The sequence below is a fragment of the Schistocerca serialis genome, chromosome 12, assembly GCF_023864345.2.
Source record: "Schistocerca serialis cubense isolate TAMUIC-IGC-003099 chromosome 12, iqSchSeri2.2, whole genome shotgun sequence".
NCBI classification, from domain to species: domain Eukaryota; kingdom Metazoa; phylum Arthropoda; class Insecta; order Orthoptera; family Acrididae; genus Schistocerca; species Schistocerca serialis.
In genome coordinates, this window is record NC_064649.1 from 104,512,510 (window position 1) to 104,517,861 (window position 5,352).

A 5,352-nucleotide genomic window follows, 5' to 3' on the forward strand; every position below is an offset into this window, starting at 1 on the left:
CAAAGCGTTTGCTCTTAAAGGGAGACACCAAGGCAGTGGCGCTAGTTCAGTTGAAAGTGGGTTGCTGTCCACTTTTCACATTGACATATTTCCCTTTTAAGTTGGGAAAACTGGCCTCTGTGTAAGGTGCAGTGTAACATGTCAGAATAACATGTTGCACTTGTAATAGCTCAGGCCGACGAAAGATGTTCGTGGAAACCGGAAACACTTGTTAAGTGTGGATCACATAGCACTGTGCAAACTTTGGCCTTCTGGCTCAGTACTTGGACCTCTTCACAGGGTCTCCACCACACCTGAACCCTACTGTCTGCTCTTAACGACAGAACTTGGGACTCACTTGCCTGCGCCACGGTTTTCCATTTAGGGCTCAACTGAGCCAACGGCCTTGCCACAGTGGTAACACCAGTTCCCGTCAGATCACCGAAGTTAAGCGCTGTCGGGCTGGGCTAGCACTTGGATGGGTGACCATCTGGTCTGCCGAGCGCTGTTGGCAAGTCGGGTGCACTCAGCCCTTGCGAGGCAAACTGAGGAGCTACTTGACTGAGAAGCAGCGGCTCCGGTCACAGAAACCGACATACAGCCGGGAGACTGGTGTGCTGAACACATGCCCCTCCATATCCGCATGCAATGACGCCTATGTGCTGAGGATGACTCGGCGGCCGGTCAGTACAGTTGGGCCTTCATGGCCTCTTCAGGAGGAGTTTAGTTTAGTTTTTATGGCCCAACTGAGACGGTAACGATCCCAGGAGGGGCGCAGCACGTGATGTGCTGTCAGCAGAGACTTTCGAGTCCGCTGTCTGCCACCGTAGCTCTGTAACGCCAAATTTCACTGCAGTGTTCTGTTTTGCGCTCCACGCTGATTTCTGCAGTCATTTCAGGTAGTGTTGCTCGTCTCTTACAAGGGAACCTCCCCATCGCACCCCCCTCAGATTTAGTTATAAGTTGGCACAGTGAAAAACTGAACACAGATCAATGGAGAAAACAGGAAGAAGTTGTGTGGAACTGTGAAAAAAATTAGCAAAATATACAAACTGAGTAGTCCATGTGCAAGATAGGCAACATCAAGGAAAAAGCGAACGCAGGAGCGCGGTGGTGCCGTGGTTAGCGTGTGCAGCTGCAAAACGAGAGGTTCTTGGTTCAAATCTTCCCTCGAGTGAAAATTTTAATTTTTTATTTTCAGACGATTATTATCTGTCCGTCCGATACGAGGTAACTATTCTATGATTTTGCGAAGCTGCACAGGTACACAGAGCAGTATTGTTTACGTGATCGTGTGTCAATTATCAAAGTTCAGGCACTCACACACAATCAACTTCGCTCTCTAAAATTCCACGACATGTTCAGATTTGCTTGGACATATGCAGGATTTGACGGTCTACACACGGAAAAATTTGAAAACGTTAAAAACATATGTTTTGACAGAGCACTGGGAAAACTGTGCAACTGTGAAACTGTTGCATTCATTTGTTACTGTTTATGTGACAAACTCGTATGTTTTCATCACTTTTTTGGGAGTGATTAGCACATCCACAAGAAAACCTAAATTGGGCAAAGTGGAAGAGTCTTTTTACCTATTCGCCAAGTGTACAAGTTAGGTGGGTCGACAGCAAATTCCTGTTTCCCTATGACTTGCGATCAAATGTTTTCGGTTCCCATTGGAGAGGCACGTCCTTTCGTCTACTAATCGCACGATTTTGCGGTGCGGTCGCAAAACACAGACACTAAACTTATTACAGTGAACAGAGACGTCAATGAACGAACGGACAGATCATAACTTTGCGAAAATAAAGAAAGTAAACTTTTCACTCGAGGGAAGACTTGAACCAAGGACCTCACGATCCGCAGTTGCTCACGCTAACCACGGGACCACGGCGCTCCCGAGTTCTACATTCCTTGATGTTGCCTATCAGGCGCACAGACTTCTCAGTTTGTATATTTTGCCTTTTTTTCCGTAGTTCCACACAACTTCTTCCTGTTTTCTCGATTGATCTGTGTTCAGTTTTTCAAGGCCTATCCACTGTGCCAACTTATAACTATATCTGAGGGGGGTGCGATGGGGAGGTTCCCTTGTTAGCACTGAAAACTCTATGCAGATGCCACTGGTCTTGATCCGTTGCCCACAGTGGGAAATAATGCCCTAAATCTGGTATTCTCGGTAAACTCTGGACAGTGTGGATCTCTGATTATTGAGTTCCCTAATCATTTCTGAAATGGAATGTCCCATGCCTCTATCTGTAACCACTATTCCTCGTTCAAAGTCTGTTAATTCCAAATGTGCGGCTATACATCACAAACTGCCTGTTGGCTTCTGTCTCGGGTTCTTCGGCCGACGTTCGTCTGACTATTTTTCTGACGTCTCGCCAGCACGAGTGGCTGGCATTGTCAAAGCTTCACCCTCTACTGCCGATGGTGAACTGGAGCCGAGCTCGAGGCCGCAGACTATACGTACCTGGCGCGCCAACGTCCGAGGGCTTCTCCGCGGTCATTTCCGGTGCGGTTCTCCTCTTGCTACCTGCGACGGTCGTTCGCTGCAGTCCGTTTACCTTAGGCTGCTGCAGTCCGTTTACCTTAGGCTTTCCTCTTTCTTGTTGAAGCTGTTCGCGTGCTTTAGTATTTCTACAGCTTCTCTGAACAAGCGCGTGTGATAGTGCTTCTCTACAGCCAGAACTTCCGTGTCGGCGAATTTTATTACGTGGTCGGTCTCATTCAGTGCGTGCTCTGCCACGGCCGATTTTTCCACCTGCCGCAGCCTGCAATGTCGCTTATGTTCTTTGATCCTGGTGTTGATTGATCGTCCAGTCATTCCGATATAAACTTTTCCGCATGTGCATGGTATACGGTATATTCCCGACATTAAGAGGGTATTAATAAGTCACAGCTGCAAAATACTATTAGGGTATTAATAAGTCAAGGCTGCAAAATACTAACGCGAATTCTTTACAGACGAATGGAAAAACTAGTAGAAGCCGACCTCGGGAAAGATCAGTTTGGATTCTGTAGAAATGTTGGAACACGTGAGGCAATACTGACCTTACGACTTATCTTAGAAGAAAGATTAAGGAAAGGCAAACCTACGTTTCTAGCATTTGTAGATGTAGAGAAAGCTTTTGACAATGTTGACTGGAATACTCTCTTTCAAATTCTAAAGGTGGCAGGGGTAAAATACAGGGAGCGAACCATATGCCAGTTATAAGAGTTGAGGGGCATGAAAGGGAAGCAGTGGTTGGGAAGGGAGCGAGACAGGGTTGTAGCCTATCCCCGATGTTATTCAATCTGTATATTGAGCAAGCAGTAAATGAAACAAAGGAAAGATTCGGAGTAGGTATTAAAATCCATGGAGAAGAAATAAAAACTTTGAGGTTCGCCGATGACATTTTAATTCTATCAGAGACAGCAAAGGACTTGGAAGAGCAGTTGAACGGAATGGACAGTGTCTTGAAAGGAGGATATAAGATGAACATCAACAAAAGCAAAACGAGGATAATGGAATGTAGTCGAATTAAGTCGTGTGATGCTGAGAGAATTAGATTAGGGAATGAGGCACTTAAAGTAGTAAAGGAGTTTTGCTATTTGGGGAGCAAAAAATGGTTCAAATGGCTCTGAGCACTATGGGACTTAACAACTATGGTCATCAGTCCCCTAACTAACCTAAGGACAGCACACAACACCCAGTCATCACGAGGCAGAGAAAATCCCTGACCCCGCCGGGAATCGAACCCGAGAACCCGGGCGTGGGAAGCGAGAACGCTACCGCACGACGGGGAGCAAAATAACTGATGATGGACGTAGACTGGCAATGGCAAGGAAAGCATTTCTGAAGAAGAGAAATTTGTTAACAACGAGTATAGATTTAAGTGTCAGAAAGTCATTTCTGAAAGTATTTGTATGGAGCGTAGCCATGTATGGAAGTGAAACATGGACGATAAATAGTTTGGACAAGAAGACAATAGAAGCTTTCGAAATGTGGTGCTACAGAAGAATGCTGAAGATTAGATGGGTGGATCACATAACTAATGATGAAGTATTGAATAGAATTGGGGAGAAGAGGAGTTTGTGGCACAACTTGACAAGAAGAAGGGATCGGTTGGTAGGACATGTTCTGAGGCATCAAGGGATCACCAATTTAGTATTGGAGGGCAGCGTGGAGGGTAAAAATCGTAGAGAGAGACCAAGAGATGAACACACTAAGCAGATTCAGAAGGACGTAGGCTGCAGTAGATACTGGGAGCTGAAGAAGCTTGCACAGGATAGAGTAGCATGGAGAGCTGCATCAAACCAGTCTCAGGACTGAGGACCACAACAACAACAACAACGAGGGTATTAATCATGCCTCTTTTCTGGCTCGGGTGGTCGTTTGATAGTTTATGCAGGTATCTGTCCGTGTGTGTCGATTTTCTAGGCACGCTGTGTCCCAGGTTTTCTCCATCCCTGCCTGCCGATAAGGGGAATGCAACCGTCGTAATGAAGACCGAAGATTATGAGCAAAAGATCCGAGACCTATTAGATCTGACGACGTACCGGAAACTAAACGCAGATCCGACCCAGTGTATCAGACGGAATACGAATCGATTAATGAAGGCGTCTTCTCTGCCGGCGGACGTACAGAGAAACCTGCGCAACACAGAAGCCCTACCACCTCGGCTGTATGGATTACCCAAGATCCATAAGAACAACGTTCCACTGAGACCGATTGTTAGCGCTGCTGGTTCACCGACGTATAAACTGGCAAAATACTTGGCCTCTCTGCTCCAGCCACACGTGGGGAAATGGCTCTGAGCACTATGGGACCGCATGGCCACACCGGCCGGCCACGTGGGGAAGACCGACACATACATAAAGGAGTCAGGGCATTTCATTGAGAAGCTGAACAAACTGAAACTCGCATCAAACGACGTCCTGGTCAGCTTTGATATTGTTTCTTTGTGCCACTCAGTGACGCTCTGGAGCACATCGGCTCCATTTTCCCGCAAGACATCACACAGCTCTTCCATGCATCTCTCACCACGAGCTATTTCACGTGGAATGGCGATTTCTACGAACAGCTGGAAGGCGTCGCCATGGGTAGTCAGTCCAGTGGTGGCCAACTTCTTCATGGAACAATTCGAAGCACAGGCACTGGACTTGGCAACTTGCAAACCTAAGGTGTTGTACAGGTACGTCGATGATACTTTCGTCGTGTAGAGCCACGGTGAAGAACAGCTCGCTGACTTCCTAAGACACTTGAGCAGCCTCCATACAAACATAAAATTTACCATGGAAGTAGAAAAGGACAACAAACTGCCATTTCTAGATGTGCTGGTCACAAGGGATGGAGAAAACCTGGGACACACGAAAGCCTTAATTTTGCGTACA

At 46.7% G+C, this 5,352-nt stretch overlaps 1 pseudogene; it reads left to right on the forward strand.

The window, feature by feature from the left end:
- Positions 1-375: 375 nt before the first annotated feature.
- LOC126428506 (5S ribosomal RNA) lies at positions 376-493 on the forward strand (annotated as a pseudogene).
- The last annotated feature ends 4,859 nt before the right edge of the window (positions 494-5,352 follow it).